Here is a 23,821-nt window from a genome sequence, read left to right as displayed (position 1 = left end):
CGAGAGTGCACTGGAAAAGGAGTAAATGCACAGCCTTACAAGAATAGGCAATTATGGGGAAAATGGTAGCACATGCATTTTGGTAGCACATGCATTTTGTTTTTTGACGATATACAGTGCAACCCAATGCATGCTTATGCAGAAATACCCTACAGGTAAGTGTTGTTAGGTCTGTAGCTTGTAAAACGGCCAAATTAAGAGCAAGCTGCCGTGAATAACATAATTTAAAAGCAAAGAGCGTATTTGTTCTTTTGATTAAATAAAATATATGCTAGAAAAATACAGATTGTCCCACAATATGCTGCCCTACTTATGAATTCAAAAGAACAAACCAGCTGCACTCTATGAAACACTGCCTTATTGTTCATGGCACTTGCATTTAGATGAACTAAAGTCAGGCTGAATCCAGGCCGTACTCAGAGACCTGGAGGACGGGGCTGGAAACTGAAGCTCTTGTGTATGCACATGAAACTGTGTGAAGCAATGTACAAAATCTCCCCTAACATACAGTAAGGGCAAAACACAAAACACTATTAGTCAAGGGAAGATCTCAGAAGACGGGAGTCTGGCCTTGGTAACATGAGGGCCATTGGTACACATGCTTGCTGATTTCTTGCATTTGGGCACCTGCCAAACCTCAGAAAGAATCCACACACAAAAATTAAGCTCCTTCCTCTAGTTCTGAAGACCCCACAGTGGGAGATTGCAGTCAAATACAACTAACAAGCATAGGGCTAGTTAGTACATGAAGGGGTTAAGAAAGTAGAGCTGTGTTCCTAGACTCCCAGTAAGGGAGGAAGTGAAGTCTTATCTTCCTGTTCCCTGTCTCTCCCTGCCATGTAACTGACTGATGAAGACCAATGAAGCAAGCTCCAAGCTTATTTACCACGTTTGACGCTATCTCTCTGCCTCTTCTATCCAAAGAGTAATCTGCCTGTGTTCTCCTTGCTGCAACTTGGATAAATGCATGAATCAGACCTTTGAAATGTTTTGTAAGTAAAACATTTTAAACTTACTTAACAGTGAGTGGTCTGTTCAGTGCTAACAGGAGTAGAAAGCAAAGCCCAATTTGCAAGTAGACTAAAGGGGATATGTAAAAAGTTTAATAGTTTACATTCCTAATGCTTCACTGTACTGCTTAACTTTGTGAGTTTAAACTTTGCTACTGGGGGGCTCTCTTCTGCTGGAGAGTCAGTTTAGCATACAGCCGATGTGGGTCATGGGAATTCATACTTTCCTCCCACATCCACTACCTAGCATGACTAAAGCAAAGCCAAGGAAAGGAAAGAAGGTGTTTTAATTTATTATATTAGATTAAAATTGAAACCACTGAAATCTTCACATTGTCCATCTACACCCCGCTTTGCACAAGAAATCTTTGTGGGAAAACATTGTTTTTTTATATGAAGAAGAAAATGAGTGAGGGGTCTTAGTGCTGGTTGGTTGTCTGTAAATATAATGCCAGGATTCTTTCCAAGTAACGGCAAGTTCAGTTTTAAAAGCAGGACTATTTTTCAGACAGAGCATAAGATTCTTTGAAATTTTCCACTGTGTAAAGAGAAGTATTTTGTTGAAACTGTGGGTAAAGTGAAACAATGGTGAAAGAGGAGAAGAAAAAAGGCAACATGTCTCTGTGTGTGTGTGTGTGTGTGCTTTTTTCTGGGGGGGGGGGACGCAGGGGTATGCATGTTGGGATACTGCCAGGGAGACAAAGTCCATCATGACTCCACGTCGTCTCCGGACGTCCATTGATCTCCCGTAGACACGCAGTATTAGCAATTAGCGACACGAGCTCCAGAAATAGCTTGCCACATTCCAGAGCCGATACACACTCTGTCAGCAGATAATGCACAGCAAAAGATGCAGTCAGGAGAGCATTATTTACAAGTTTATTCAGCGTTGGTCAGAACAAAGAAAAACATGACTGCCTGCTTCAATGTTTCCGGCAGAGAGAGAGAAACGAAAACAAAGACACAACAGACACATCCTGTGAAACAGGAAATGTGCAGGCTGTGACACAAACATCCTGCTCCCTTTTAAGGTGGAACGGAAATATCCTAACAATGCATACCCCTAAACATTTTGTGAACCTAAGTTTGGCCTCATTGAGGCGCAGTATAGCAATATGAGTAGGAAAATGAGAGTACCCCTAACCATTTTTAAAGGGGGGAGAAGCACTGCGTATACTGTATTTTTCGCTCTATAGGACGCACCTGAACATAGGACGCACCTTGTTTTAGAGGGGGAGAACAAGAAAAAAAATATTCTCCCCCTCTCTGCGCAGCGCCCCTTCAGCAAAATGGAGAAATGGAAGGGGCTGCGCAGAGAGGGGGAGAATTTTTTTCTTGTTCTCCCCCTCTAAAACAAGGTGCGTTCAGTGCGTTCAAGGTGCGTTCAGTTGCCTTCAGTGAAGGCAAACCGAAGCCTCCGGAGTGCAGTGGGAGTTCCCGCTGCCCTCTGGAGGCTTCAGGTTCCTTTCAACCTGCTCTTTGGGGCTGGTGGGGGGAAGCTCATCTCGCTTTACTGGTCGAGGGAGCCAGCGTACAGCTTCCGGGTCATGTGGCCAGCATGACTAAGCCGCTTCTGGCAAACCAGAGCAGCACACGGAAACGCCGTTTACCTTCCCACCTATTTATCTACTTGCACTTTGACGTGCTTTCAAACTGCTAGGCTGGCAGGAGCAGGGACCAAGCAACGGGAGCTCACCCCGTTGCGGGGATTTGAACTGCCGACCTTCTGACTGGCAAGTCCTAGGCTCTGTAGCTTAACCCACAGCACCACCCATGTCCCTCTAGAACCATCTATACTGAACCATCAATCCAAAAGAAAACACAGGCGTCTGAAACTCCTGGAATCTCGCACCCCTGGGAGACTGGGGTGGCACATAAAAATATTATTCTCTCGCTCTGCACCCCACCCACCACAGTGCAATCATTCAGGTCTTCTTACATATTCATTTAAAACATTTTTAAAAATATTGTTTTCCAACCAAAAACTTTTTCCAGTGCTGCAAGCCTACAAATGCCATAGACAGAGTCTTTGCTTGCAGGCTCACTACTGAAAAGGCTGGACAGAAAGGAAAAGGAGAGACTGGGAGGAAGAAAAAAGCAATCCGAATATCGTTTTACCACCTTCTGTTGGCTTTTTTTGTTTTTTACTGTTACTACTGGTTTTGTTTTTAATTAACTTATTGTTTGGTTTCGACTGTATGCCACTTTGGAAGTTTGAAGCTGAGTAAGAATATTAATATATTAACTTCCTAATTGCTTTGTCAATAAGGCGAATTTGTTTTCTATCTTATTAGCTGTGTGCTTGGATTTCTTAGGCTGAATTAATATTTTTTATTTTGCCTTCAATGTGCGACATGGGAAGTTATTTAATACAGAGACAACATCAGAGGCTATAAAATTTGTAATAAGACTTGAGGAACAAAAGAATGTATTTAAATCGAGAAGATCATTAAAAGTAACTTCTCACCCATTTCCCAGAGACTTCTGTGATACCAGTACTTGTGATATCAAACACACTTTTTGCATTAACAATTTTACGGGTAATTTGTATTTTGGAAATTAATAACCTTTTGAAGGGATTTCAGGATTAGAACAGAAAGGAATCTATCATTTAATATTGTTACAAGGTTAAATATAACAATAATTTGCTGTGCTTGGCTGTATGTGTTTCACAACCGCTCTATGGCAACAACTTTTTTTATAGAATCCATGGGTTGTCTTCAACTAAGTCCTACACACAGTAGACCCCCTGAAATTAATGGACTTGTTAGAACAAGTGAGAAAGAGCCATTGGTTTCCAGAAACTGTGAGAAGATTCTTGAAGATTCTAGAAGCATCAAGGTGCAAGATTGTTTAGTCTACAGCAGTTATGAATAGCTGTGGAGCACTTATGCAGGGACATGCGCGATTCCTACAGGGGAGAAACTGCTGAGTTGTGTGCATGAAGAACTGAATTGTGTCTCACTATCTGTGTGGTAGTAAAGTGGTAAATAGTCTACTGACAAGAATAGATATTGCCTTTCAAGTAAACAATGCTTGACTGAGCTTTACTTCTGCCGTGAGTGTTTCATTGGCATTGGCCATGCCCAACTTGATCCTTCAATGCGAAGCTGTGCGATTACTCTGTAAGCTAGGAAGTGTTGCTGTACCACCCTCAAGATTTATGGTTGGAGATCATGAAATCTTCTTCAAGTTAGTCATGGGTCCATTAACTTCAATGGGTCTGCTCTGTGCAGGGCTAGTAATGAACACCACTCTTATCGGTGCAACCAAATCTGTTTCTGGCCCTGGGACCACCGTCAGAACATTTGTGTTCCTGAAAAGAGAGCCACTGGCCACCCACAGTTTGAAACAGAAATGCAGTGCCAATAAAACTCACTGAGCTAAGTCTTTTTGAGTTAGTCATTTAGATGCTTGAGGCAAGGTCTCCATCCAAGACAGAATATTTTCCCTTGGATTTTTTTCTTTCACTTTGGTTTATGAACACTTCTGGCCTGAGACGTAAAGAACAAATTAATCAAGTTCAATTTCCTCCTTCGTTATTCTCTATGGAGCGCTTTCTGGCCGAAGCAGACATTTCAAGACTTTAAAAGGTGCCAGAAAAGAGTAGAGACATCACAAACATACCTGCAGTATTCACCAGGGGAAACCATATTATTTCCAATTACCTGTAAACTTACTAACAATATGCAGTCCTCATTTATTACAATTTGTTCCTAGTAAGATGATAGAGGGAGCAGTCTCAGCCAACGACAAAACCACTTGGCAACCACTCCAGGATCACCCAGCCACATTCCTGCCTTCAGTCTTGAGAGCATCTGTCTCCTAAGATGGCTACATGTCCTAATTTACAGAGGACACATGTTTGAGGGTGTTCCTCCATTGGAGGGTGTCCTCTGTTGTAAATAAAACACTGGTCCCAAGACTCGGGGTCCTGGGACCCTTAAAATAAAATCTGAGCAAAGTTGGTGAGGCAGCAAAGAGTTTATTGATTTTACATTTTTGCAAGGATGGGTGTCTGTCCGAAAGCAGGCACACCCAAATTCAGTAAAACACAACTTTATATCACCTTCCCCGGCACGCAAAATTCCCTCCCTTGCGTCCCTATTGGTTAGGGATGTGCAAGGTTCACAGCCTATCACGATCACCTAATTAGAATACAGTGGTACCTCGGGTTACAAACGCTTCAGGTTACAGATGCTTCAGGTTACAGACTCTGCTGGTTGGAGCTAAACAGTATAAATTAAGAGCATTTGCAGATGACCTAGTTTTGACACTACAGGAGCCAGAATCTAGTGTGAAAAGAGTCCTAGAACTGATTCAGGAGTTTGGTCGATTGGCAGGTTTTAAATTGAATAAGACAAAAACAAAGGTTTGGGGAAAGAATTTAACAGAAATTGAGAAAGAAGGGTTTCAGAATGAGACAGGCTTGACAGTGGTGAAAAAAGTGAAATACTTGGGAATTACTATGACTGCAAAAAATGGGAATTTATATAAAGATAATTATGATAAATGCTGGATGGAGATAAAGAAAGATCTAGAAATATGGTCAAATTTGAAACTCTCACTATTGGGTCGTATTGCTGTGATAAAGATGAATGTATTGCCAAGAATGTTGTTTTTATTCCAGACATTGCAGATAATTGATAAAACTGATTGCTTCAAGAAGTGGCAGAAAGACATATCCAGATTTGTCTGGCAGGGCAAAAAGCCAAGGATAAAATTTAAAATACTAACGGATGTAAAGGAAAGAGGAGGCTTTGCCCTGCCGACTTAAAACTTTATTGTGAAGCAGCAGCTTTCTGCTGGCTGAAGGAATGGCTACTTCTTGAAAATACAGATATATTGGATCTAGAAGGATTTAACAATGTGTTTGGTTGGCATGCATATTTATGGTATGATAAAGTTAAAGTGCACAGAATGTTTAAGATTCACATTGTCAGGAAAGCATTGTTTAATGTATGGACTAGATATAAGGACCTACTTGAAAATAAGACCCCAAGGTGGTTGTCTCCAATGGAAGCAAAAGCTTTAAAAAACTCAATATGGAGGCCAATTGGCCAAAATATTGGGAGATCTTAGAACAAGATGGAGATAAACTGAAATTGCAGAGTTTTGACAAATTAAAAAGCAGAGTCCGTGATTGGCTTCATTACCATCAGATAATGGAGGCCTACAAATTGGACAGAAAAATTGGTTTCCAGGTGGAAAAATCAAAATTGGAAACAGAACTGCTAGAACCCAAAACTAAGACCTTGTCAAGAATGTATAACTTGCTGTTGAAATGGAATACACAGGATGAGGAAGTGAAATCAGTAATGATTAAGTGGGCACAAGATGTTGGTCATAATATAATGCTGGCTGACTGGGAACGGTTATGGACCACTGGTATGAAATTTACGGCATGTAATGCCCTCAGAGAGAATATTATGAAAATGATATACAGATGGTACATGACACCAGTCAAGCTAGCAAAAATTTATCACTTGCCCGATAACAAATGTTGGAAATGTAAAGAAACTGAAGGTACATTCTTTCACCTTTGGTGGACGTGCCCAAGGATTAAGGCCTTCTGGGAGATGATCTATAACGAATTGAAAAAAGTGTTTAAATACAGCTTCCCGAAGAAACCAGAGGCCTTTCTCCTGGGCATGGTCAGCCAACAGGTGCATAAGAAGGATAGGACATTTTTTATGTATGCTACAACAGCAGCAAGAATACTCATCGCACAGTATTAGAAGACACAGGAACTACCCACGCTGGAAGAGTGGCAGATGAAAGTTATGGACTATATGGAATTGGCAGAAATGACTGGCAGAATCAGAGTCCAGGGAGAAGAGACGGTGAAGGAAGATTGGAGGAAGTTTAAATACTATCTACAGAAACACTATAAGATAATGAATGTTTGATGACACCAGATTGAATGTAAAAGGTCATTAGTAAAAAGTTTAAAAATTATAAAAGATCAAATATGTTAAGATATAAGGAAATGTAACTATATTAAGATATTAAAACTATGATAAAATTAAATTAAGACAGAGGGAAGGAATTTGCTGACAGAATTTATGATCTGGAATACAGAGAAGGAAGGTCTGGGGAGGTCGGAGAAATAAGTTAATGCAAAGAATATAATGAGGATAAAAATTGTTTTTATTTTTTCTATTTTTCTTCTTGATCTTTTTCGTTGTTTTGTGTTTACGTTATTGTATTTTTCTACTGTTTGTTGTGTTGTGTTTTATTGTTTTGTTACTTCATACCTATTGTAAAACTCAATAATTTTTATTTATTTTTTTAAAAAGGTTACAGACTCTGCTAACCCAGAAATAGTATCTCGGGTTAAGAACTTTGCTTCAGGATGAGAACAGAAATCGTGCTCCAGCGGTGAGGCATCAGCAGGAGGCCCCATTAGCTAAAGTGGTACCTCAGGTTAAGAACAGTTTCAGGTTAAGAACGGACCTCCAGAACGAATTAAGTTCTTAACCCAAGGTACCACTGTATTAAACTCTCAGCTCCTGTTTACATCTCCCATTCCCCTGAATTTAGGGACCATCACCCTCAATTACTTTTGCCCAAATAGGGAAGTGTGTTCCTATGCTCTCACACATTTACCCCAGCGATAAAGCCAAGTTCTACCCTGCTAAAGCGTCTAGATAAACCACATTCTAGCAGCAAGCAGCCCTGTTTTTCTGAGTCCTTAATCACAAGCCATCCTAAAAAGAAGCTCTGCGGTTTTACTTCTGTTGCAACCTTTTAACCTCTCATGAAAAAGCAACAATTTCATGCCTTATATCCTCCATTTGAAGGGCTGTCTGGTCCAAGTCTGGCTTAAAGATAAAGAACTATTTAAAAAAAATGTGAAGCATAACTTCAGGGGCCTTGAAACTACCCACAGTTATCATGAAGCATGAACTCTTCCCTTCCTCCGAAATGCAGTCATGTTCTGCTCATTTAGTTGCAGAAGCAATCCAATATCTTTTTTATTTTTATTTTCAGTGCTTTGGTTATTATACTTCCACCTACAATCAAAAACAGTGCCAGTCTAATGCCACAGACCCAGAAGTACTAAGAACCAGCAAGATCGAGTTGTGTGCTGTGTCTAGTGGTCTATAGCTTATGGCACTGGTTTTCAACCTTTTTGAGTCCACAGCTCACTTGACCAACCACATTCTTTCTGCAGCTCTCTTAGCACACGACTAGCAGAGTCCAAGCAGAAGCCGAGCCTTGAGGTGTAACATCTAAGCCTAATTTATTGCGCGCAAAATCAAACGTAACAGAACAAAGAAAACATGGCTTCTCTCTCTGTCTTTCTTCCTCAGAGAGAGAACTGCAAAAGCTATACAGAACGGAACATCGTGTCTCAATTTCCGTTCACAAGACTCCCAACAATCAGTGCTGGAATGTAAACACAGACACGTGACATGTAACAATCCCACACATCTGCAGCGCGGGAGAAATGGAATTCCCAACACAGGATACAAGAGAATCCCAGCTTAAGCAGGGGTTCTGTTCTGGGCCACTGCATGAGCATAGCTGGGAACTCCCCAGTGTCATAGCTTGTGGGGGGAGTTTTGCCCTGGAGGAGCACCATTGAGGCTCCCAGCCTGCCAGCCATTTACTGTCTGAGCTTCAGGCATTGGCTTGCATGCCCAGCCTTTGCCATTCCTTTCCCCGTAAAGCAGAAGAAGGGATGTCCCTAGGGAGAGACCGTAAAGCAGAAGAAGGGATGTCAATAGGGAGAGACCATTGAAAAACCCACAATCTCTGACTAGTAACCATGCTGCCTGGGATTGATGGGAGTTGTAGTCTGGAGGGCACTATGTTGGCTACCCCTGAAATATAGCACGGAAAGCTACATTTGCTGAAGTTCTTTCTCCCACACAAGTATGAGAAGGTACAGGAGCCCTGACTTCTTTTGCATGGTGCAGATAATGCCAACGTCGCAGGTTTGATCCCCCTTTGGGACAGCTACATATTGCGGCATTGCAGGGGGTTAGACAAGATCATGGGTAGGCAATCTAAGGCCCAGGGGCCAGATCCGGCCCAATCACCTTCTAAATCCAGCTTGCAGATTGTCCGGGAATCAGCATTTTTTTCTACATGAGTAGAATGTGTCCTTTTTGTTAAGTTGTGGGGTGAACATATCAGACGACACAGCGATTTCTGCAAAGCAGCTCTTTATTTGTAAGCTGGAACAGAACTGAACTGAAGGCCTCAGCCAGCCTGCTTATATAGAGCTCCAGAACCTCGTTACTGTAACAACTTTCTAAAACTATCCAATCACTGAACGTCACTTTTGATCCTTCATTTGCATAACTATCTGCAGTATCCCCCTGCTGGCCCAGGGTGAGAACTTCAGTACATAACACTTTTATTTAAAATGCATCTCTGGGTTATTTGTGGGGTAAAGGAATTCATTCATTTTTTCTCCCAAAATCTAGTCCGGCCCCCCACAAGGTCTAAGGGACAGTGGACCAGCATCCTGCTGAAAAGGTTTGCTGACTCCTGGACTAGATGGTCCTCAGGATTTGCTTCCAGCTCTACAATTCTATGATCCTATGATTCATTATCATACAAGCATTATACAATAAATTATTATTATTATTATTATTATTATTATTATTATTATTATTACTATTGGAAGTTTTTAATATTTAATGCTGTATTGTTTTTAACACTCGATTGGGAGCCGCCCAGAGTGGCTGGGAAACTCAGCCAGATGGGCAGGGTATAAATAATAAATTATTATTATTACTATTACTATTATTATTATTATTATTATTATTATTATCCATGAAATATTTCATTAACTGCTACTGTGGGAATAATCTGATGTTACTTGCTTAGTAGAATAGATGCTGTCTCCCTTCCTTCCAGGAGATAGTCCTCTACGACTGCAAAGCTCTCGTCTCACCAGCTCCACCGCACTCCACCCCCTAAAGATGCCAACAAAAATCTAAACAGTTTGAGTGTAACAGGGGAGGGTGGGGTAAAGAACTCAGAATCTCAGAATATATATATTTTTCTTTTTTTAATTCAGTCTAAGGCTCTAATTAAACACGCAACACTCTGGGAGTGTAGAGCGCCCGTGTCCTTGACAAGAACAAAAGCTCTCTGAAAAACCAACCACCGCTTCAGGCTTCATTCTGCACTTCTTCCTTGCAGTCCTCATAATCCGCCGGGATTTCTTACTGCTCTTTTCATGTCTGCCTCCTTCCCCAGTAGACTCCCATACTGTTCGCACAATTAATAATCACCATCATCATAACCAAGTTCTTATTTAACTGTGCGGAGCCGTCTAGGACACGTTCTCATCGCAATTGTTGCCGTTTGCCACAGTGACTCACAAGCCACAATATATGTCATTACTTAAATCGACCTACTAAGGCAATTATGAGATCATGCCAACATCATATTCAGCAGCACACAAGAGTCAGGAGAACACTTTGGAGAGGCTAGAACAATAGGATCCCATAGAAACGGAAGCTCAGAGGGGTTTGTGCGGGGAGGAGCACATCTTTCTCTCAAACAAGGCTTTTATTGTTCGGGAAGACATCTGTAAAAAAGGCTCACCCTACTCCAAAGTCCCCTGCGTTTTTCACAAAAGGCTCACTAAAGGCCCATGCCTATCAAGTTTCAAGGAGCAGCGGGAGAAGCATTCACTTATATGGAACAAAAGTTCCATAAAAAGATAGCAGACTTTGTTCCATGTATCCCAAGGCAGAACCTCCCTTGAGAGTTGGGTTCACCAGCTTTTGGAGGCAGGTAGGCACTGTCAGGAGTTCAGCCTACACTCGAGTAGGACCCTGGCAGACACACATGCCCGACTGGCATGTTCCCTCCCTCCTGGTCGATCGTTCGGGAGCTTCATAAGCTTTCTTCAGCCCGAACATCACAGCGACTGATGCCAGCTGACACCAGCACACTTAGGGATCTGCAGAGTTTGCCCAGTTACGTAACAGACCTCAGCAACTCAGGATTTTTTGCTAATCTACTTTATTTACATATAAACACACACGGAGCATTGCAACATGGCTCCCTCTCTCTCTGGCATCAGACAGCAAAGAGAGAAAGAACAAAGGACAATAGTCCCACTTCACGGAACACAGTAACACAAACATCCTGTCTCCGTCACTTCCCACACCGTCACTTCCCATATACAGTGGTGCCCCACAAGACGAATGCCTCGCAAGACGGAAAACCCGCTAGACGAAAGGGTTTTCTGTTTTGGAGGTGCTTCGCAAAACGAATTTGCTATGGGCTTGCTTCGCAAGACGAAAATGTCTTGCGATTCCTGGGTTTTTTTTCCCCTCCCCCCCCCTTTTCCCCAAGCCCCTAAGCCGCTTAACAGCTGTTAGCTAAGCCGCTTGACAGCTGATGGCTAAGCCGCCTAACAGCTGATCTAAGCCGCTTATCAGCTGATCTAAGCCGCTAATAGCCTTTTAGCAGCTAATCCGCTAATCCCTTAAGCCTTTAATAGCCGCTAATAGCCTTTTAGCAGCTAATCCGCTAATCCCTTAAGCTTTTAATAGCTGCTAATAGCCGCTAAACCGCTAATAGCGCTAATAGCGCTAATAGCGCTAATCCGCTAATGGGCTTGCTTCGCAAGACGAAAAAAACCGCAAGACGAAGAGACTGGCGGAACGGATTCTTTTCGTCTTGCGAGGCACCACTGTACCGTCATGTGATAGACAACAATCCCATAACTACAATCATGGAGCAGGAATTCTAACAGGCACACGCTTGTCTTTATGATGGACAGAAAGTGGTCGTAGCAGAGGTAGGGTCTGTATCAGGGACGACCCAAGACATTTTGTCACCCGAGGTGAACTATAAATTGGTGCACCACCTCTCCACCAGGGAAGAACGGGTGAGCAAAGATCTCTATCAGGAACAAGTGGGGAGTACATATCTACATCGGGGTCTGCTGCCCCTCTGGATATTGGAGCCTGAGGTGGTTGCCTCCCCTTGCTTCATGGGTGGGCCGACTCTGGTCTGTATACTGTATATCCCTGAGAGAGAAGAAGAAGAAGAGTTTGGATTTGATATCCCGCTTTATCACTACCCGAAGGAGTCTCAAAGTGGCTAACATTCTCCTTTCCCTTCCTCCCCCGCAACAAACACTCTGTGAGGTGAGTGGGGCTGAGAGACTTCAGAGAAGTGTGACTGGCCCAAGGTCACCCAGCAGCTGCATGTGGAGGAGCGGGGAATCGAACCTGGTTCACCAGATTACGAGTCTACTGCTCTTAACCACTACACCACACTGGCTGTGGTGGTACGCGCACCTAAGGGCAGATGAAGACAGATTTTGCTCTCACTGCAAAAGGGTTCTCAAAGTACACGACTTTATCTCTTACCATAGGAGTGACTGGCAGATGGGTGTGAGGGAATTAATATACAAGGATGTGTACACAGGGATTCAGTTGGGGTGTGAAGCAAGTCTACTTTATTCTCCTGCCGAGTCCTGAAAAGATAGAGGGGAGGGCATTTTTGTGGCAGCCCTTAAAGGTAAAGGACCCCTGACAGTTAAGTCCAGTCGCTAATGACTCTGGGGTCGTGGTGCTCATCTCGCTTTACTGGCCGAGGGAGCCGACGTTTACCCTCAGTTTTTCCGGGTCATGTGGCCAGCATGACTAAGCCACTTCTGGCAAACCATAGCAGCACATGGAAATGCCATTTACCTTCCTGCCGGAGCGGTACCTATTTATCTACTTGCACTTTGACATGCTTTCGAACTGCTAAGTTGGCAGGAGCTGGGACCGAGCAATGGGAGCTCACCCTGTCGTGGGGATTCGAACCGCCAACCTTCCAACTGGCCAGCCCTAGGCTCTGTGGTTTAGACCACAGCGCCACCTGCAACCCATGGCAGCCCTTAAGCTGTGGAATTCCCTTCCCACAGAGTGTCTCGTCTGGCTCTGACAACTTCATTATACAACTTCCAGTGAATGCTGAAGATGCATCTCTATACAGTGGTACCTCGGGTTACATACGCTTCAGGTTACAGAAGCTTCACGTTACAGACTCCGCTAACCCAGAAATAGTGCTTCAGGTTAAGAACTTTGTTTCAGGATAAGAACAGAAATTGCACTCTGTCGGCGCGGCGGCAGCAGGATGCCCCATTAACTAAAGTGGTGCTTCAGGTTAAGAACAGTTTCAGGTTAAGAACGGACCTCCAGAACGAATTAAGTACTTAACCCGAGGTACCACTGTACTCTGGCTTTTGACACTTTTGATGTAGAGTTATAAGACTTGCTTTATTTTTGTGATTCATCCTGGGACCTTTGGGCGAAGGCTGGGTAAAATAATAATAATTACTATGAGTTATGACACCTTACTATTAGTTTTCCCAACAGAGAACGAACAGGCTCTGCTTTTCTATGCACAAATTATCTTGCTGTCTCCCTCCCTCACCCTGCTTATATTTGTTAATTTTACCATACATGCCATGTCTCAAATTCTAACCAGCCACTTATTAATTAGAGACAGGAATGGGCATTAACAGTTTTGGCACCTTGCCATTTTAGAAGCAGTCAACAGATGAGCTGTCATTTCACAGTCCTAATTTGATATCATGGTGTTGTTTTCAGATACCTGCATAATATTACAAGGGGATCTCTAGGAAGAATTTTCATTTATTTATTTCTAGGCTTACAAAGATTCACAGCATTTGCTGACCCCTGGACCAGCCCATAAAATACTGAAAAATAGCTCTGGATGCCTGGTATTGCCAACATTGATCACTTATCCTCAACGAGATCTTTCTCCAACTGGTGTTAAATGCTACCTAGCTAATACGTTATTTTTTAAAATCTGTAAAATTAATACAAGGAGTAGAATTGGAAAATGCTGTTGTTGTGAGGGAACATAAAAAGCTTTGTCTTAGAAGTCCAACTGGAACTGAAAACCAAAGTTATCTAGGGGACAACGGACAGTGCTATTTTTCCAGGATGAGGTTCAGGAACTGAGTCCCAGCAAGTTCTGGCTGGGGAGAAAAGCCCTGATGAAAGTTAAATGAAAAGAGAGTATAATGGGAAAGGCAGAGAAACAGAGAAGCAAGGAAGGGATGGACTGATGAACAAGAAAGGGGTAGAGACAAAATAATGGCTGCTGGGGAGCCAAGAGGACCTGCAGTTGCAAGCCTAGCTTGCATATCAAGGGGAATTCAGCCAGTAAGTCTGGAATATGCAGAAAAGGATAAACTTACCAGAAAAATAAGAAATCAAGATAAAAAACATTTTTTAAAAGAATGGAAATAGTTTATTGGATATTTGCAGACAAAGTGTAAAGAGGTAAGAACATCAGTGTGACGAATGGAAACAAGAGGAAATGCCGACGATCGAAGACTGGAGACTGAAACTAACAAACTATGCAGAATTGGACAAATTAACTGGGAAAATAAGATATCTTAAGGACCAAAAATTCATCGAAGAATGGGGGAAATTTGTAGAATATCTGAAAAACACATGTGATGTTCAAACAACGTTAGTGGGATTTCAAGAAGCACTGTGAAAGCTGAGATGTATTGTTAAAAAGAAATAAGAGTAGTGGGAGGGAAGATTAATGGCCATGCTAAGAAAGGAATGCGTAACCAAGAGGCAGAGATGGATGATTGACAGAGAAGCTGAGGGAAGTCCAGAAAAAGAGAGAATTTGTTTGTCAAAGATTGGATAAAATTGTATATTTGTGTTGTAAATCAATAAAAATTATATATATATATAAAAAGAACATCAGTGTGACGTTAACATATATGAGAGAGTGCTGGACGGGAAATAGTTAAATAGGTTGCACAGACAGGATCCAGGGGGGTGGAGTCAGTGGGTCTATAAAACTAGTTCTGGGAGGAGTTTGTTGGGAGTTGTGGGTGGGTAGTTGGTTGGATTGCATGGGTTGGCTGGTTGGGAAAGGCAGTTGGTAATAGAGAAACAATTAGGGCAGTTGGTCCTTGAGTGTGGGGAAGATAGCAGAGATAGAGAGAGGAACACAGAACTAAGAAAGTAAAGAGGAACACCGTTTGGAATGCTGTACAAGTTTTGTTTTATATCTGAAATAAAAGACACTCTTCTTTATTAATTGAAAAGCTGACTGAGACTGAAGTGATTTTACCAGGGAGGACCTGGTTGGTGGCAGTGGATTAGTGGTGTACAGGTCAATAGTCCGTGAGACAACCGGGGGCTCCGTACGAACGCCACAATCAGCTTCACAATCTGCTCACTGGAAGGACAGATCGTGAAGCTGAGGCTCCAATACTTTTGCCACCTCATGAGAAGAGAAGACTCCCTGGAAAAGACCCTGATGTTGGGAAAGATGGAGGGCACAAGGAAAAGGGGATGACAGAGGACGAGATGGTTGGACAGTGTTCTCGAAGCTACAAACATGAGTCTGACCAAACTGTGGGAGGCAGTGGAAGACAGGAGTGCCTGGTGTGCTTTGGTCCATGGGGTCACAAAGAGTCAGACATGACTAAACGACTAAACAACAACAACAAGAACATCATCGGGATTATTGTAATAAACTGCAGAGTCATAGGAGTATGTATTTAAAGTAGATGAGTAAATGAACAAAATACGTCAATTTGGATATGAAGAAGATGTTAAAAATAAATTTAAGGTAGTGCAGAAAGAGGGGGAAGTAAATCGAGTTTTGAAATGTTAAAATGATTGTAAAATTATTGAAATGTATAAACCTGAAAATCGTAAATAACTTTTATTTTATTTCTTTTTTAAAAGGGGGAATTCAGCCATTTGCGACTTCTTTGGAAACTGGAGTACTGGGAGCTAGCGACTGCATAAGAAGGCAAGGAACACCATGCTGGATGTGACCAAAGACCAATGTCATCCAGCATCCTGTTCTCCCACAGTCGGAAGCCCACAGACAGGACCTGAGTGCAGCAGCGCTCTCCAGTGACTCAGAGGCATACTGCTGCCAGCAGTTGCAGTAGAACACAGCCATCATGATGGCAAGGTGGTCTAAGAGGTAGAGAAGGTCTGGCAAGACCTTGGGAAGCTGCAGAGGTGCTGGATCTAGCTGGCCCACTCCCTGGCTGGAGGCTTCCATTATTGTCCAAAGTCAGCTTGACCAGCCTGAATGCTGCTGAACATACAGTTCCAGAATTGCAACCTGCTGCGTTCCCCTAATTCTTGCCCTGGCCCTTCAAGGGATGGCTCCTGCTCTTGCCAGTCAGCTCTTCCATCTCTCACCATGGAGCCTCATGGCCACAATTAGGCAACTCTGCTTCTCAAGTTTGCAGCTTTTATTTCCCTTCTCGCTCTCTTTGTTCCACCTCCTGTTGCGCTCCCTCCTGTCTCGGTGCAATTTGCCACTGATGAATAGGGGATTCTGTTCTTTCTGCTGACGCAGATACAAAAAGAGCTCAGGCTTTTGAAAAAGAAAAGAATCTTCAATCCCAGTTTTATCACATCCTCAGCTTTGTTCACTATGAAAATGGGGGGCGGGGAGATAAATATGCATGAGAAGGCAACATTTCAGCAATAATAATTCCATTTAAACCAAAGCGTTTGTAGCTGCAGCAAAGGTAAAAAGCTAATGCCAATATCCAGAGTCCATCTTCAGCACCGTCTGCTGCATCATGAATAATGAGACATTGCTGGGTTTCTTCTGAGGTAGCCACTCAGTGATACACAATGTACTTAAGTGGAAGCTTCTTTGGTGCTGCCAGAATGGTTTGGAAGTTTCTGACTATGGATTCATGATAGCCAACGAGGTGCCCTCTAGAATTGTTGAACTACAATTCCCATCAGCCCCAGTCAGTGTTGCTAATGGTCAGGTATGACAGGAGTTGTAGTCTAACATGTTGGCTACCGCTGCTTAAAGGTAAATATTGCCCGGATGAAGAAACTGTTAATCCAAAACGTATTCCATTATATCTCTCTCACCCCTGCAATAATCCTTTGCCAAGGCCTTTAGCCCCTCAGCAACTGATTATGTCAGAAGTTTGCATGTGGCCTGGAGCAGCAGGCAGTGTACAAGCCATGTTTATCCACACACAGTCCTTGAACGTGCATGCATGTTATGTACTGAGTTGAATAGGATCCAAAAGGCAGCAGTCTGATTGGTCCTAGAACAATAGGATTCAGAATGCAGCGGTCTGATTGGTCCTAGAACAACAGGATTCAGAATGCAGCAGTCTGATTGGTCCTAGAACAATAGGATTCAGAATGCAGCGGTCTGATCGGTCCTAGAACAATAGGATACAGAATGCAGCAGTCTGATTGGTCCACAGGAGCCACCCAATCCAGCTCCAGGTGGAAGTGAATCCGCAACCTGATTGGCCTACAGGTGAACCCTGGAAATAGCCAATCACGTGGGGCCCTTGTGTAAATAATGTATATAAAGCAGACATTCTGGAGGAACTTCCATTCAACCTCACCCCTCTGAGCTGAATAAAGAACATGAAATCCACCCTTGACTCTGAGCATATTTCAATGCACTTTGATGGATTATGAGCATCAGGGAACTTTAGCCAGAACAAGCCGAAATACTCCAGACATTGTATCAATTCCCACTGTGCAGGACATAGCCATTGCAAAGGCCAACAAGACTCCATGTGTCAGGGACTGGCAAGATACTGATGGGTGTGCACCGGGAAAAGGGGAGCTGGAATCTGCCTCAGAAGAGATAGGCAGCAATTTGTGGGGACTTATACCAGCTGAAGGGGACACAGGTGGCGCTGTGAGTTAAACCACAGAGCCTAGGGCTTGCCAATCGGAAGGTCGGCGGTTCGAATCCCCGCGACGGGGTGAGCTCCCGTTGCTCGGTCCCTACTCCTGCCAACCTAGCAGTTCAAAAGCACATCAGAGTGCAAGTAGATAAATAGGTACCACTCCAGCGGGAAGGTAAACGGCGTTTCCGTGTGCTGCTCTGGTTTGCCAGAAGCGGCTTATTCATGCCGGCCTCATGACCTGAAAGCTGTACGCCAGCTCCCTCAGCCAATAAAGCGAGATGAGCGCCGCAACCCCCAGAGTCGTCTGCTACTGGACCTAATGGTCTGCTAATGGACCTTTATACCAGCCAAGAGAGAAGATTTAGAGGCAGGGGAAGCTTCAGAGCTGGAGCACAGGATGGGCTGGAGGAAGAGGAAGGTCAGGTAAGGGCAGGGTGCTTCCCAACCCTCTCCTGCACCACTGTCTCCCAGAACCAGGGGTGGAGGATGAGGGGGCGGTAGGGGCAGTCCGCCCCAGATGTCACCACTGAGGGGAGTGACAAAATGCCAAGCGGCACTTACCAGGGGACTGCAGCATGCCCAAACTATGTGTCTCTCCTGGGAGTGAAGCGGTGGCTTGGGTGCCCGCAGGCTCCACGCTGCCCCAAACCGTCCGCCCACTGCCTCCCCCTCAGCTGTAGGGCGGCTGAGTGGGAGGAGGCAGGCAGACTCCTCAGAGGCCCCACGGAGCATCCAGCCCCAGCTGGCCCCACCCCTGGGCGTAGGGCACACACGCCGCCCCAAGCGCCCAATTGGCTTTCTCTGCTGCTGCCCAGAACCAGGAGGGGACTGAAGAGGGGTGAGCAGAGGACGCTTCCATGCAGGCATAGTCTCCAGTTGCAAGTGCACAGCCCACCAGTGGAAGGTGCATGAACTGCTGGAGGGGAAGTGGTTCCTTCTTGCTGCAACTGCTCCATAGAGCGCAAACCTAGGAATAGCTGCCTAGACGCTAGATTGCTGAGCGTAGGTATTCAGAGCTGTAGAAGCCACTGCAATCTTTGACAATAGGTTAACTATCTGCCATGTGCATTTATTTGGCCAGGAAGCACACATGACATAGTGAGACCATGATATTGGTGCATGCCAAAGTGTGTTCTCCTTCATGGAGAGCACGTGTTGCGGTGGGGTCTGCTGAGCCACCCCTCTGTTACCAGGCAGGGTCTCTAAAGATGGCCTGGGGCAGTGATTGGTTCACTGGGTTGCTGGGGTAAAAGTTATGTTGCAATTTTAGTGGGAGGGGTAAAATGTTTAAATACTCTGCACGTAGCCTGGAGCTTTCTCTTTGCTGTATGCAACGGATCACCCGCCCACCCGCCCTTGAGTAAGGGGTTGTTGCATTGACCTTGCTATGCCTGTCATGAGGTTGTCTGCCGTTGGGGCAGGGGCCTGGTAGGAATTTTGTCCATCTGGCTGATTGGCTGGGCCATTTGGTTTTTGCCTACTGCGTAGCAAATCGTCACAACTTGTAAGGTTGCGGTTAGGCATTGGTTATAAATTGGTGGAGGAGGGGTTAGGATAGGCTGGGCCTGCCCCTCCATGGTTGCTGCGGAAAGGGAATTCCGTTAAAGGAATCCTGGGGCTTGCCATCTTTTCGTCCACTCCCTGGAATGGGACAAGGGCCGGCAAGCCTTCGGGGAGCATGCGGATGAGAATTGTGGGTCTGTGACTCAGCTCCATTTCTCACCGACTTGCTTTCCCCTGCAATGTCTTTTGGTGGTGCCCGGAAGTCAGTTCTGTCCCCAGGCGGGGGGACAGATAGTCTTAACCAATGCCTAAACAACCACTCACGGTTTTGTATTTAAATAAAGTTGTGGCCAAAATTATGCCAAAAACCTTAAACAAAATTAAGTGTGCGTTGTGAGATATTTGGGGGGGTGGCTTGGGGACCTCGACACGCAACAATGCCCTGCACATGACAAGCCACCCACAAACCCTCTGAGTTTCCTATAGTTACTTTAGCTTCATTATCCGTTTTAAACTTATTTGGCATCAAACAGACCGTAAATTTAAGGCACATTCCCCCATCCACAAGATTCAAGTAGCAAAATACAGGAACCGTGATTCACCAGGGAGAGGCACCAGAAAAATCAGACTTCTCCTAAGCAAAATAGAGACAACTGGAGAATATGCTACAACAGATTATCTATCCTTGGTTTCCCCATTTATTCAGCTCTGTGAAAAGATAAACGGCCACCATATCTTAAAACATGCACAGTATTAATCTTTGGCCTGCCCTACTATTTTGCAAGGAGGTTATTCTCCTCAAAAGTTACAGAATTCAGTCTTCAAGTAAGCAGTCAGTCGCTGATCCCAGGGGGATGTGCCATTGTGCACTCACAGGATAACAAAGAAGCAAGATATTTAGCTGGTATTTGCTTTAGCATAGAGACATTCCCTATCGTTTCAAACACTTGGCAACCATCCCGGCAAAGCTCAGCTAGTTCTATTACAGCAGGAGTTTGCAACAAATAAGATTGCTCAGCACTGCAGAACTTTAAAGGGTAGAATCCTACAGTTTTTGTTTTGCCCTTCCTAAAATCAGGGCCACACAACTTGCAACTCTCCAAGTCAAACACACCCAGTGGCGTAGCGTGGGGGGTGCAGGGGGGGCCAGCTGCACCGGCCGCAACATGGGGGGGGGCGCGCTCGCGCTCGCAGCTCTCTGCCCCTACCTGGCTCACTCACTCTCTCTCACTGCAGTGCTGGCTGTGCAAATCCGAAATGAGCCGCCGGGTCGCCGCCCACTGTAGGGGGGGGTGCCAGGCGTGCGGTGCAGAGAGAGAATGAGGGACTATCTGGGGGAGGGACAGTGCAGCGGGGGGGGGGGCGCAAATTACTTGCCTTGCCCCGGGTGCTGACAACCCACGCTACGCCACTGAACACACCTCACTGGCCATATATAATGTGCCACAGAGGGTTTAAATAACCACCTGCCCAACACTGGAAAGGATTGTGTGTGTGTGTGTGGTGTGTGTGTGTGTGTGAGAGAGAGAGAGAGAGAGAGAGAGAGAGGGAGAGAGAGAGGGAGGGAGGGAGCTGCCTTACATGGCTCAGGAGACCACAAGTTGTGTTGGTCTGCTCTCAAACTCAGCACTACCAATGGGCAACTCTGAGGCTTCAACTTGCAGCTTCTTGGCCTGAGGCTGGGACAGACTGAGAAACGTACCTGGAACTCTGTGTGCTCATAGCTTGATGGCATGACAGCTCTTACTCTCTTCTCTATTTTGTTTCCCTTCAGCCAATAGGGGCTTTGGGCTCACTGCAAAGGATCAGCTGCCCCGTTTGACATTAGCAGCCCAACCTATGACATTAGCAAAGGGTGAGAGAGAAGGAGCAGGTGGATTGTTTGTGTAAAGAGGGCAGGATCCTGGAGTAGCAGCATCCGTCCGTGTGCGTGTGTGTACTCAAATGCCTGATTTCTGCATTTAGCACCAGTAGGACATACAGTGGTTGTTGTCTTGTTGTTTAGTCATTTAGTCATGTCCGACTCTTCGTGACCCCATGGACCAGAGCACGCCAGGCACTCCTGTCTTCCACTGCCTCCCGCAGTTTGGTCAAACTCATGCTGGTAGCTTCGAGAACACTGTCCAACCATCTTGTCCTCTGTCATCCCCTTCTCCTTGTGACCTCCATCTTTCTCAACATCAGGGTCTTTTCCAGGGAGTCTTCTCTTCTCATGAGGTGGCCAAAGTATTGGAGCCTCAGCTTCACGATCTGTCCTTCCAGTGAGCACTCAGGGCTGATTTCCTTCAGAATGGAGAGGTTTGATCTTCTTGCAGTCCATGGGACTCTCAAGAGTCTCCTCCAGCACCATAATTCAAAAGCATCAATTCTTCGGTGATCAGCCGTCTTTATGATCCAGCTTTCACTTCCATACGGGGAAAACCATAGCTTTAACTATACGGGCCTTTGTTGGCAAGGTGATGTCTCTGCATTTTAAGATGCATACAGTGGTACCTTGGGTTAAAAACTTAATTCGTTCTGGAGAACTTTTCTTAACCTGAAGTACCACTTTGGTGGCTAATGGGGCCTCTTGCCGCCGCCCCACCACCCCACGATTTCTGTTCTCATCCTGAAGCAAAGTTCTTAACCTGAAGTACTATTTCTGGGTTGGCGGAGTCTGTAACTTGAAGCGTCTGTAACCTGAAGTGTCTGTAACCCGAGGTACCACTGTACCTGGCTTCCTTAGTAGCATGAAATGGGAAATGGGGCACTGTGAGGCCTAGAATTTAAGAGACATACCTTTCTGCGTGTCTCATTTAGTGGAGACAAGAGGGAGAGAGGTCTGAGGAGGAAAGGGACCTCTACTCATAGGCAAACTGCAAGCTCAGCCATCCCACTAATACTTGCCAAAATGGATTAAACTAATAGAAATGTTCATGGATTTTATATCTAACACTGCCTGTGTAGCCTAAGCCATCCTGTAACCATAGCCATCCTTTCACACAATGCAAACTGACGCCTGTGCCCCATAGGCCTGTAATGTACAAGGCTAAAAATGCTAATTTTGCCTCTTAATGTCTCCCTGATTAAAGGATCCCTTTCTGTGGGCCAAAAGCTTAAATCCAAACACTCTGAACTTCATCAGGCACAGCCTGACAGAAGTTGTTACCCAACTTCAAGACACTTCTGTTAGTGACTTCTTGGACTCTGAGACCAAGCCAAGGTTGTCTGGCTAGAAATTTGCATTGTTCTTGAATCTGTTCAGCCCAGAGTCTGAACTGGTACTCATTAAAGCTCTGGCCAATTCTGGGTGGGGAAACATTTCCCTTGAAGCAACAAGTTTATAGCTTGGTGGTACTCCTGCACCCTGCTCAAAGGTTGCAGCTGTGGCTAAGAGTGTTTTTCTCCAGCTTTGCTCAATGTGCTACTCAGGGCTATAAAGTGCCAGCCAAGGTCATATGCATCCTGCTAACCTCTCTAAATGTTGGGCTGATATAATGTGTTTTATGTGGAGTTGCCATGGAGACAAGTTCAGCTGCTGCAACCAGTGATGCTTGGGGAAGAACATGTCCACTATGCGTTTCTATAGAAAGTTTTCAATAGATAACAATGCATTGCCGCATAAAATTCATTGGCAACATAACAAATGGATACAACACTAGTTAAACCAGGCAGGTTCAAAGTTGTGATGAACTTTTTCGGATGAATGTCCCTAAATCACAAAGCAGTATCTTTTCTCATTTATATACAGATCTGAAAATGATAGTGCAGTCAAACCTCCATCCATTTAGGATGCTGGAAAAAATTATCAGCAACCCAAGTGGCTGAAACTGGTCCAGAATGCAATAACCCAGTTTCTGAGTAGAATATGGTTGGGCTGATCATATGAAGCCCACCTTAAAACCTGCACTGGTTGCCAGATACTTCATGGGCCCCTTTCAAAGTGCTGCTTTTGTCCTTTAAAGCTTTAAAAAAACATAGCAAGTCCTCAATAGCAAGTCCTGAGCTTGAGTCTCGACTAAAGATTCTGAGCCCCTGTGTTCTGATTCGATACATGATATCCAATCACAGAACACTTCAGGATTTCGGCCTCTGCCATTGGCCCTTAAACCCTGAGTCATGATTCGCAGCTTGGAAGTTTAGACAGCCAATTGCGTTGGGAGTGGGAACGGCCCAGGCCTTCAGAAATGTATAAAACCAGTTCCTTTGCCCCTGTTGTCCAGTTCTGTTAGTTCAATAAAGGTTCTTGCTGTGATGACTGTATGTTGCCTCGTGGGAACCCACCTACATTTCACCCACCATCTGAGGTACACTACGAAAACAAGGTTGAAGGCCTTCTGGGTGCTGGTACCTGCTTTGCTGGGGTAGAACACACTTCTAAGGGAAGCACATCAGAACAGCAGACACCTCTGTCCCACCAATCTTCAGAAACCTAGTACAGATTTACCTCTTCAGGAAAGCATTTTCTGGACCAGGGAAGGTTTTGGCTGACCACCTGCTACTTAGCAAAATTGATGTTTTGTCGAGTAATTCTTGTTACTTTAATTAAAAAGGACCCAGCTTTACAATCTCTAATTAGACGGTTCAGCTGGGTTGCATTTGTTATTGCGCGTTAAAACCCTTGCAGGATGCTTAGAGGGCTTCAGCTGTA

The 23,821-nt window shown here is 44.6% G+C and overlaps 1 protein-coding gene and 1 long non-coding RNA gene across 3 annotated transcripts in view; one reads left to right on the top strand and one right to left on the bottom strand.

Moving 5' to 3' along the window:
- CACNA1E (calcium voltage-gated channel subunit alpha1 E) overlaps positions 1 to 23,821 on the bottom strand; it is a 444,647-nt gene that overhangs the window by 364,916 nt on the left and 55,910 nt on the right. The gene's annotated exons all lie outside the window — the stretch shown is intronic.
- On the top strand, positions 16,156 to 17,426 carry LOC310680225. Its single transcript, XR_014512704.1, has 2 exons — positions 16,156 to 17,159; positions 17,248 to 17,426. It is a non-coding gene; the product is annotated as an uncharacterized lncRNA (long non-coding RNA).

Source organism: Podarcis tiliguerta (assembly GCF_965153285.1).
Source record: "Podarcis tiliguerta genome assembly, chromosome: 6".
Lineage (NCBI taxonomy): Eukaryota > Metazoa > Chordata > Lepidosauria > Squamata > Lacertidae > Podarcis > Podarcis tiliguerta.
The sequence above is the reverse complement of the archived record's forward strand: the minus strand, read 5'-3'. Positions and strand labels throughout refer to the sequence as shown.